Source organism: Ursus arctos, unplaced genomic scaffold (assembly GCF_023065955.2).
Source record: "Ursus arctos isolate Adak ecotype North America unplaced genomic scaffold, UrsArc2.0 scaffold_26, whole genome shotgun sequence".
NCBI classification, from domain to species: domain Eukaryota; kingdom Metazoa; phylum Chordata; class Mammalia; order Carnivora; family Ursidae; genus Ursus; species Ursus arctos.
The window spans coordinates 14247004-14259181 of NW_026622941.1; positions in this window are offsets into that span (position 1 = coordinate 14247004).

Genomic DNA, 12178 nt, shown 5'->3' on the forward strand with positions numbered 1-12178 from the left:
GATAGTTCCTTTATGCCTGTCAAATTCTAGGATTTCTATAAAGGCATCCCCAGATTAGGACAGAAAGTAGAGTATTGTAGCTTTTAATGGTGAGGTTTATTGAAAAGTGCAAGAGGCGCCCTCAAAATTAGTGGGGTCCCTATCCCTGAATGATTTCTAGTAAGAAGAACGCTCTCTTCCATGTTAAGGATATCCACAGAATGGATGGACCAACCTTCATGAGTCCTACTTCACTGGAAATTGTATGACTTACGTGTGTTGCTAGATTCTTAGAACTTTTGTAAGAAAAACACTGAAACCATTAAAAAAAAAAAAAGGTCCATTTTATATGGTACACAGGGATGAATCTTGAGGACAATAAGCCAGCACAAAAAGACAAATATTGTATGACTCCACTAATGGAGGTATTTAAAGTAGCCAAATTCATAGAAACAGAGTATAAAATAGAGAAGGCAGCTGGAGGGAGGGAGATAGAGGCAGTTTCTACTCAGTGGGTAGAGTTTCAGATTTGCAAGATGAAAAAGTCCAGAAGACCCAGTGCACAACAATGTGAATATACTTAATAGTCTAATAGGGAATAGTACAATAGGGAACTAGATGGTTAAAATTGGTTAAGATGGCAAGTTTTACGTTACTTTTTCACAGTTAAACTTTTTAAAGTAGTTAAAATTTATGCTCAGCTATTTCGCAAAGAACAAGAGTTTGCTGTAAAATACTGGCAAGAATAATGGAGCAGGGGTGCCTGGGTGGCACAGCGGTTAAGCACCTGCCTTCGGCTCAGGGCGTGATCCCGGCGTTGTGGGATCGAGCCCCACATCAGGTTCTTCAGCTATGAGCCTGCTTCTTCCTCTCCCACTCCCCCTGCTTGTGTTCCCTCTCTTGCTGGCTGTCTCTATCTCTGTCAAATAAATAAATAAAATCTTTAAAAAATAAAAAAAAAAAAAGAAGAAGAACGGAGCAGGAGCACGGCATGTAGGGAGCTGGTGTGGTTGTGTTAGTCTGTCAGATAAGCGTTCAGATCAGAGAGAGGGGACCACTAAATTTTAAGTACAGCTGAGAAGAAAGAACAACAATTCTCTGCTGTTATGTGACCTAGAAAAAGATATGTCATGCAATGATTCAGGAAATATTTACAAGACAATGAGGAGAACCAATCATCATGCTAAGAACTAGGGATTCAGAAATGAATAAGACTGACTTACATTTCACACCTCAGTCTATTGCAAATTCCCCTTGCTGAGGTTACCTTCTAGTTACCTTCCAGTAACTGAATACATTAGAAGCCTGTTTTACAGAGCCTCGTTGATTCGTTCCTCCTTCTTAAACTTTTTCTCTCTATTGGCTTCCATGACATCACCCCTACCTGGTTCTTTTTCCACTAGAGCTGCTTCCTCTGCCTGCTCCAGAAGTAGTGGTATTATTCAGGGTTTGATCCTAGACCCCCCCTTTCTTCTCAATGCATACACTCTAGGAGAGCTTATCAATTAACTAATGACCCCAATCTTATCTCCAGCTCAAATATCTTTTTCTGGGCTCCAAAGATGTCCAAAGACATCTTACATGCTACTAGATAGTTTTACTTGAATGTCCCAAACTTAACATACAATTAAACTCAACTCTTTTCTGATGTCCTTCTCTTCTGACACATTCTGTGTCAGAAAATGACATTACTATTAATTTAATTTCCCAAGTCAGAAAGGGGGAGTCATTTGATATTTCTTCCTCTCTCAATCCTTACTTAGAATTGCCCAAGATGGTCTATTAATTTCATCACTTTAACGCTTTTGAAGTATGACTCATCTTTTCCCTCATTCTATTATCACCACTTGAGTTCTCATTTGAATGACCTCCTTTTAATTATTTCAACAGATTCATTAGTTTCCACCCACCTAGCCTTGACGTTCCTTAATTCATCCAACATATTACTGTCAGAAGACCTTAGCACATGTTGGGAAGGAAGACTTTCCTCTGCCCTTCAAGGTCCTTCTAGCTGGACTTCCGCTCTTGGAGGTCCTTCTAGAGGATTAAGAATCAAATTGACAAGACAGAGATTAACAGGTGAAAATTATATTTAATTTCATATGTATGGGGAAACCACCCAGACGTGAAATTCCAAACATAGGCAACACGAGGTATAAATGCCATCCTGAACTAAGGAGAAGGGGGTAAGAAGTCTGGGAGTTCAAAGAGAAGGAATGCAATTCACAGAAAATGAAAAAGAGTAAATGTTTGGTAAGCAAATGTTTGTTAGGCCACTCAGAAACAATGGACAGAGAGGACTGTGATCGAACAGCCCTTGCTAGGTTCCCTGTCTACCACACGCAGGTCATATTGTAATGTAGCTATCTACGGTGAGCGCTCTCTTCCTGGGGCAGGTTCTCTATCTAAATTCTTTTTAGGCAGTTGAGGGGAAGGTAAAGAGCTTTTCCTGGATCTGCTGGGTTTTGATTACTTTTAACTCAAAAATAATCTTCATGCTGAAATGGCTCACCTTGGGGCAGCCTGCCCTTGGCCCCACACATCTGATCACGTTGTTTTGCTGTACAAAATTCCTTAGTGGTTCCTGTTACCTGTAAGATAACATCTTTACACTTTTTAGTATCTTTTGGGTTCTCTCTTGGCCCTCTTCTCAAGCACCTTCTCTTATTTATATTATCTTTGTATCCTATCCTTTAGCAAAATTGCTCTTTAATATGAGACTCTACCATACTTGCTTTCACTTCTTTGCCATTGCATATTATTTCCTTTGGCTGGACTACTCCCCTAAAAACTTGCCCGGTGAACTGTTTTATAAGAGAATGTACTTTTCTTAGCCATATGGATCTTAGTTGTAGGTAGCTCATAACTATTGCTCTATTATCTCATTGATTTTAACTCTAGACAAGTATACGGGAACTCTCTACTTTCTGCTGAAATTTCCCATTAACCTTAAACTACCTCTAAAGAAAGAAATAAAGTCAGTTATATATTTAAAAGGTACTTGCCTGAAAACAGACAAGTAATTAGTTTATTTACCATCTATGTCTGTTTTATTACGCACCTGATGGTACTGAGCACAAAAACCTTAAGAAGCTGAAGTAAAGATGATATTAGTGCAACACAGGCAGACAGCTTCTCTTGTCATTGTTAGTGCCAAGCATTACGGGGAAAGAACTGGTGGTTCTCAGGATACTCATAAAAATTTCGCCTTTCTATGGAGCGGGATAGATTCTCAAGTGAGCCAGCACTTCTATGCCCCTGGAAGCAAATGGATAATCTGCCATTTAAAGAAAGAAAGAGTATTAGTCAACAGCTATACATCTTCTAAGAAGAATATCCTAAATGATCATAGGCCTACTTTTGAAAAAATAGTATTAATGCTGCTGACGGTGCCGATCATGATAACAGCAGTGAACATTTGCTGAAAGCCTACTATGTGCCAGGAGCCAAACATGTGGTCTAAGAGGTAGGTACCATCATTACTGGCCCCATTTCTCGGAGAAAGGCTCACAAGGTTCAATCTCTTGTTGAAGGCCACACAGCTATAAAATAAGAGTATAATGTAAAAGCTTCTTTGGTATGATAGCTACTACTGACTCTAAGAGAATGTAGAAACAGAGAATTTGGAATCGGGAGAAGGCTTTGGAGGCCTCCCTTCTTAGAACCTGACCCACCAAACATGTCTCATTTCTTGATTCTTAAGCTTTCCCTCATTTCAAGAGATCTGCACCATATCAGGCAGGTGTATGAAAGAGACCTTTGTCACAGTTATTTACAACCCAGATTACATGGGAGATTTAGCTTCATCATCTCTACGTTAAAGCCACAGCAGGGGGAAAGCTTCGGGAAAAATGAATATCGGAGAAGTCTTCTCTGCTTTGGGCAACATCTTCTCTTTGCATGTAAAGAAGAGGGAAAATAGCATATTCCCGTTATGACTGTGGGGAGGAGAAAAATCATAAAACTCAGATGGCTTTGTTAGAAAGTCACACAAAACAACAAAGAGCATAGACAACTGCTTTGTACAGAACAGAAGCTCTTTGCTAGCTGAGGCTGAACCTGAAATGACATGGAAGCAGGATTTGTGAAAAGGGAATTGGATATCTTGATGTTCTTAACAAGACAGAACACAACCACACTGACACTGCTAACAAAAGCCATTTGGGGCTGGTGGCAGGCAGAGAAAGCCTCGCAGGAGCAGGTTAAATGGATGACTCAGAACCTCTCTCTTTCCCGAGGCCAGTCATACCAGGGCAGTGGGATTTCAGAGAGAATTCTTCCTGTGAAAACAAAGGTACAAAGGTTCTGACTTCACATTTCTTCATGCTTTATTCTTTCCCAGCTACTTTCACATCTTATCCTCATGACGAATTTGTGATGGCATTAAGGCAAGTACTGTTATCCTGATTTATCCCAGAAAAAAGGAAAAAAGACCCTGCGAGGTTATTTGTCTTGACTGAATTCAGGGAGTTAATATTTAGGAGTGAGAATTGTATTAAAACCAGAACAGGTACTGTACTCATTGCTCATAATTCAAAGCAAGTAGAAGAAAAGAATGGGACGGCAGATCTCATATAGTTTCAGGGACCAGGTAAGGACAGAAATGAGAAGTGCAGAAACCAGAGGAGACAGGAGACCGTCTCAAGCTCACCAACATTCACTCCTAGAATTGCGAGGTTACGTGTCTTGCTTTGGGTTTTTCAGAAACAGACCCAAATAGAAGGATTGCAATGCAAGAAGTTTGATTGGGAGGGGTGTTTTCAAGAAAAAAAAACAGTGAGAGGGTGGGAAATCGAGAAAGGGAAGGGAAGCCAGCCAATAAAGGACGCATGACCAAAGCCAATTACCACTGTTTGCTCCAGGATCTTCGTTCTGCTGGGGAGCTCCCGGGGAGCTGATGAAGAAGATGCACTTCCTAGTGAGGGGTGAGGGTTAGGGGATGCTGCAGAGATTATGTAAAGGGGAAACTGACTGCTCAGCACTTGTAGCCAGGTTTATGCAGGTTCCAGCCTGTAGAGAAAACCTTCAGCCAGCTGGCAATTGGTTGGTTTTCACTCCAGTGGTAAAATCATAACGGGTGTGGGTGAGTGCTGACAGTCCGCATCACAGTATCTCCGGCAAAGGTCAAGCGTGGGAGAGAAGTACTCAAAGAGTGGGCATAGAAAATTCTTATTCTTGGATGGAGAAGCATAGCATGATAATTGATTGAGTTTTCTCAGCATCAGAGGTCATATCAGAAGACCTCTTTTTAAAATTTTTAATTAACCTTTGTTGAAAGGTTTGTTGAAATTAACCTCCCTCCTCCCTCTTTCTTAACCCCTGGCAACCACCAATCTGTTCTCTATCTCTACAGTTTTGCCATTTTAAGAATGTTATACAAATGTAATCATATGGTACAGACCTTTTGGAATTAGATTTTTTTAATCAGCATCATTCTCCAGAAATTTATTCAAATTGCATGAATCTATAGTTCATTCCTTTTCATTTCTAAGTAGTACGATAAGAATGTAACACAGTTGGTTTAACCATTCAGCTGTTGAAAGACACTAGAAGTTTGCTAGTTTCTTGCTTTTATGAATAAAGCTGCTATGGCCATTTGCACATAGGTTTATATGTGAACAAAAGTTTTAACTTCTCTGAAATAAATTCTCAGGAGACGACTGTTGGGCTCTGTGGTAGTTTCATGTTTAGTTTTTTTTTCCCTTAATTGCCAGACAGTTTTCCAGAGTGGCTTTATCACTTTCTATCCACATCAGCAAAATTTAAGTGATCCAGTTTCTTCGCATCCTTACGAGCATTTGGTGTTGTCACCGTTTTTTCATTTTAACTATTCTGATAGGTGTGTTGTGATAGCTCATTGTGATTTTAATGTTTATTTCACTGACAGCTAACGATGTTGAACATATTTTCGTATGCTTCTGAATATAGGGCCCTTGTCGGGCATGTAATTTAACAAATAGATTTCTAGTCTATAATTTGTCTTTTCTTTCTTTTAACAGGATATTTTGCAGGTCAAATTTCTCAATTTTGATTAGATCTAATTTATCAGTTTTTTCCTCTTACGAATTGTGTTTTGGTGTCAAGTCTAAGAACACTTTGACTAGTCCTAAGTCCCAAATGTTTTATCCTATGTTCTTTTCTAAAAATTGTATAATTTTACATTAAGTCCATAACCCATCCTTGTATAAGTTAAATTTTGTGTAAGTGAATTTTTGTATAATGTGCGATATATGGGTCATATATGGGTCAGGGTTCTTTCTTTCTTTCTTTCTTTCTTTCTTTCTTTCTTTTTTTTTTTTTTTTTTTGCCAATGAATACTCAATTGTTCCAGCACTGTTTATTGAAAAAACAATCCTTCCTCCATTGAACTGTTTTTGTTTGTCAAAAATTAATTGAACATATCCATGTAGGTCAGTTTCTGGGTTCTCTATTCTAGTCTAGTGATCTTTGTATCCTTCCTTTAGTCCTATACTCTCTTGATGATTTCAGCTGTGTAGGAAGCCTGAACATTAGGGAAAGTGATTCCTCTACTTTATTTTTAATTTTCAAAATTATTTTGAAAAATAAAGGCCTAGAACTTTTTCTCTTCCCATATAAATTTTAGAATAAATTTGTCTATATCTACATGAAATCAAAATTTTGATAGGTATTTTGATAAACAGATACATTTGGGGACAATTGATATATTTTCTATGTGGCATTTTCCAATCCATAATCATGGTATATTCTCACCACGTGTTTAAGCCTGATCCCCCCCCCCCAGGGTTTTATAATTTTTACAGATTCACTATGTTTTGTTACATTTATATCTATTTCACTTTCTTTTGTGCAATTATAAATGGTACTCCATGCTTTATTCCAGTTTCTACTTGTTCATTGTCAATAGATAGAAAAACGATTGTGTGCTGATCATGGATCCTGTCAGCCTACTAAACTGTCTTAGGAGGTTTGTTTTGTAGATTCCTTGGAATTTTCTATACATACATGATATCATTTACAAACAGATGTCCTTTTCTTTCCTTCCAATCTGTATGTCTTTTGTTTCTTTTTCATGCCTAATTATTATAGTGGCTAAAATTTCCAGGTCTGTGTTAAATAAAAATTGTGAGAATGGATATCTCTAGCCTCATTTCTGATCATATGGGGAAGCATTCTTTCACTGTTAAATACGATGTTAGCTGTAAGTTATTTGTAGATGCTCTTTATGACGTTAGAAAAGTCTTCCTCTATTCCTGGTGTGCTGGGAGATTTTATTATGAATGGAAGTTGAATTATGTTGATTTTTTTTCTGTGTTAATTGATATCATATGACTTTTTTCTTCTTTAGCGGTTGTTGCATGAACTAAGGGGTTAATTAAATTTTGAATATTGAACCAGCATATATACATGGAATAAATGCCACTTGTTTGTGATGTATTATTTCTTTTATACAATGTTTGAATTGATTGCTAAAATTTTGTTGAGTTCCCAGAATTCTGCTTCTCACTAGGATCAGTGAGTTTCAAATACTTGGAATCTATGACAAACAGATTTTATATTTTTCTACCAGGCCCAGACAGTCTTACTTCTGTGAGGAAATGTGATTTTTGGGATACTGGGAAGAGTCTCACCATACATTTTTCTCTTGCTTGTTGGTAATTAAAAAAATTTTAAGAGAAAACAAATTATGTCATTCTACAATTAGAAATAAACAGCTTAAAATGCAGGACACCAATGGGAAAAAAATATATTTGTAGGTTTTAACCTTGGGAAAAGTAGTGATACAGACAACCTCTAGTTTTGGTTACTGTGAATGGCAACATGTAGAAATATCTGGTATTTGCCACTTCTCCTAGCCACCCATTATCCCTGCATTTCTTATCTCCTAGTCTTTATTAACACACACCACATCAAAGCCCCACTGCCAAACGTATCCTCCAAATGTTTAAAATCACAGAAAAGTTTTTTAAATTTTAACATGGATGTGTAACATAAATAAAACATATAGATCTGAATTGTTCTGGAAGAAGTGGGATGGCTGGGGAGGAGACGGAAGCCCAACCGATTTTTCTCTGCCAACAGTTTAAAGCCACTCTCCAAATGCATTTTCTCCTGAAAAATATGTAGCATGGTTGTTTGAGGGGAGAGGAAATACTCAAGAAAGACAATTTCTTTCTTGTTAAAATTACATAGTTTTAAAATATGACTTGGAAGGGTAATCAAAATCACTGCTAATGTCACTCTTTCGAATGACCTTTAAAACCAAAATAAAACAGAATGTTGGGCAGGGCTGAAGAAGGAGAATGTCTATGCAGACATTATGTTGATGTCACTGTGATGAAAGACATGCCCCACATCGAGTTTTTACTGCAGACGGGAAGTCCTGTGAGCCTCCGGACTCCCTTTCCTCACCTTTGCTGCTGCCCTCCTGCACCAGTGTATCCAGTGACTTTGGAGTCACTACAATCTGTTTTGGGGTGGGGGAGATTTTGAGGAATTCTTGGAGCTCAAGCTTTAGTACTTGTCACTATGTAAATACATATAATGGATATAATACGAAACCTAGAGGGGATAATCTAACAGTAGAAATTGTGGTAGGGTGGTGAGGTTATGAGATTTTATTTCCCCATGAATTTTGAAAGTAATATTCAAATTTAGAGTTTGGAGCTTAGTAAATTGTATACTTTATGGCTTTAGTAGGAAACAGAGAAGACTTATTGTGGAGGTGGGGTCTTCTGCCCATCCCCTTACACTCCTGCCCCCACTGGAGGGCAGTCACAATTAGGGCTCTGCTAAATATAAAAGGAAAATTTTAACCTAGGCTCCATGATTGTAAAAGATGTAGGAAAGAAGAGTTCTTAAATGGTGGAAAGATTCCTATATTTTGAGGCAGGACGTTTATGTTTAATCCCTGGTCTGAGAATAACTAACAATGTGATTTTGAATAAATCACTTCATATCTCTAGCTACAATTTTGTTTTCTGTGGGACAAAATATTTCCCTCAAAAGGATACATTGTTACCTGCGTTGGCATCTCTCCTGTTAGAGGACAGCAATTTCCTGTATGCAACCAAACAGCTATGTACACTTGGAATTAATCTTCGGGCACTACTGATGAAAACATTCGCTACAGTGGTTCCTGAATTTGACCAAGCTTTGGAAGTTTTAAAAAACAGATTTAGACCCACCCCAAACTAAGTGAATCAGAATTTCCATGGGCAAGATCCAAGACTACATGTTTTCAAAACTGCTCTACTGTGCTTTTGATGATCGCCCAGATTTGGGGAAACCAATGTTTTTCAAATTTTAAAGTGCATATGATTCACTCAGGCTTTAGCTAAAATGGAGATTCTAATTCAGGAGACCTGGGGTGAGGACTGAGCCTCTGCATTTTGCAGGAGATACTCTTCAGGTAGCAAGGGTTAGATGTCCTTCGGGTCTTCCTCTCTTTGAGAGGGTAAGTCACACATTGTCAAGGAGGTTGTCTCTAGGAAAAGAGAAAGATGATTTCAACACAGAGACTCCTTAGTTTGTATTTCAAATGGTGAAGAACCACATAAATTATTCCTGGCAGGACTAAAAAATAAGTGGTTGGATGTGTAATTAAAATGTCAACTCTGAGAAGGTATTAAAAGGAAGAAGGCAGTTGATTTTTAAATATCATGCCTTGTTTTTACGAGATATTTTGGAAGGTAAGGGTGGGAGCCCTGGTTTGTTTTACATATCCATGCATAGGGCAACTTGATTATTATCTTAAAACAATCTAGAATTACTTCGGACAATGATCCAGGTAATAAAATTATTTTTTTCTTTTAATTGGAAAACTCTTTCAACAGTGAAAACTTTTTGGGAAATTCCATTTTTAATTATTCAAATTCAGACTCCTCATAAATATTGAAATGGAACTAGGAAACATTTTAAAAAATCCAAACAAACATCTAATTTCTTAAAATAAGGAAACATCAAAAAGAATCTCATTTTGATGAATTTATCAGGATCTAGTTTCTCATCCTCAACTTTGTATCTTCAGGCATTGTATTATAAAAAATTAACTGTAATATCAACATTCTTAATTTACACAAAACAACAAGGCAATCAGGTACAACAGTCATTTCCTTGTTCTGATCAGTAAAACCCAGATGATTTCGTAGGGAAAATTTACTCAAACTTTGAAAACTGAGATAGCCCCAGTGTTGTTTACGCTATTCCAGTACATGGAAAAGAAATTTCCAAATTCTTTTATTATGTAAATATATCACTAAGGCCAATATCAGATGAAAACTTCACGAAAGAATAACTAATTTTGCTTATAAATGCTGATGCAAAGTAATCAATTATAAAAGCACACAGAATTCAATATACATTACCTTTGGATTCAATGAGATTTATTTCAGCAATGCAAGGATGGTTTAATATTATGGGTTCCACTCATCCAAACTGTACATTGATCTTTCTAGGAGAAGAATTACATGGTAATCTCCATAGATTCTGAAAATGCATTTGACAAAAATCAATGCCTATTCCTGATTTAAATGAAATCATTGATAAAAAAATAAAACAATATAACATGCACACTCTGATGCCAGCATTTTATTTAACAGGAGAGCATTAAATACCCAACATATTCTTCCTAAAGTCAGAAACAAACCAGAATTTCCTATGTTGTTGCTACTATTTAACATTGCACCAGAAGGATTACCAACAAATTAGACTGTTAAAAGTTATTGAAGACATAAGATTTGTAAAAGGAAAAGTAAAACTAACTGTATCTATAGATGATATACATCTAAAAATCCCACATCAATAGAAAAACTACTACAAAATAAGACTCCTTACTAAAGTAGAATATAAAAATAGTGTCTATCTGTCCTTTGTATACACAGACAATAACCCGTTAGACAATATAATCAGATAGAAGAATCCATTCACAATCATAATAAAGAAAGTAAACAATCTCTTTATAAAGAAAGTTTTAAAACACTAGAGAAAAACATAAAAATGACTTAAACAAATATACCAAGTTCCTGTTTAAAATTTAATATTACTTAGTTGCCAGTTCTTTCTAATTTATGTATTTAATGTAGTTCAAATAACAATGCCAACAAGTTTTTATTTTCTTGAACCATACGAACTGATTAAAAAGTTCATATGGGGGGTGCCTGGGTGGCACAGCGGTTAGGCGTCTGCCTTCGGCTCAGGGCGTGATCCCGGCGTTATGGGATCGAGCCCCACATCAGGCTCCTCTGCTATGAGCCTGCTTCTTCCTCTCCCACTCCCCCTGCTTGTGTTCCCTCTCTCACTGGCTGTCTCTATCTCTGTCGAATAAATAAATAAAATCTTTAAAAAAAAAAAGTTCATATGGAAGAGTAAATAAACAGAATACCTAAAAAATACTTTGAGGGAGACTAGTTCTGTTATATGTTAAAATATAATATAAGGCCTCCATAATTAAGGGAGTGTGATGTTATTGAATAAATAGGAAAGCTAATGGAATAGGATAAAGAAATTAAAAAAATAGACCATGAATATAGTAATTCTGTATATCATACATTTGGAAACTCAAATTCATGGATGGAAAGACAGGCTTTTTTTTTTTTTTAAAGATTTTATGTATTTATTTGAGAGTGAGGGAGAGAGTGAGCATGAGCAAGGAACGGGGCGGGGGGCAGTAAAGGGAGAAGGAGAAGGAGAAACAGACTCTGCTCAGCAGGGAGCCCAATGCGGGGCTCAATCCCAGGACCCTGAGATCATGACTGGAACCCAAGGTGGATGCTTCACTGAGTGAGCCACCCAGAAGCCCTGGAAAAACAGACTTTTTAATAAAAGGTTTTGGAACAACTGGTTAGCCATTTGGAAAAAGGCAAAATTCTATCTAGATTATACACTACAAACTAAGAAAAATTCCAGAACAATTAGCACCATACAAATGGAATTGTACAATGTCTCGAAGGAATCATGTGTGAATTCCTTTTTTCGCCTAGGTACAGGGAAAAACTTCCTAATTATGACTTAAAATTTTGATGCAATAAACATTGATACATTTGATCATATTAAAACAAAAACTCCTTCATGGCAAAAAAACAAGAAAAGACAAATGACACACTGGGGAAAAAATGGTGACTAATAACCCTAATATATAATAACCCTAATATAAAATAGCCTCCTAAATATCAATAAGAAAGAAATTTGATTTTAAAAATGGACAAAAATATGGACAATT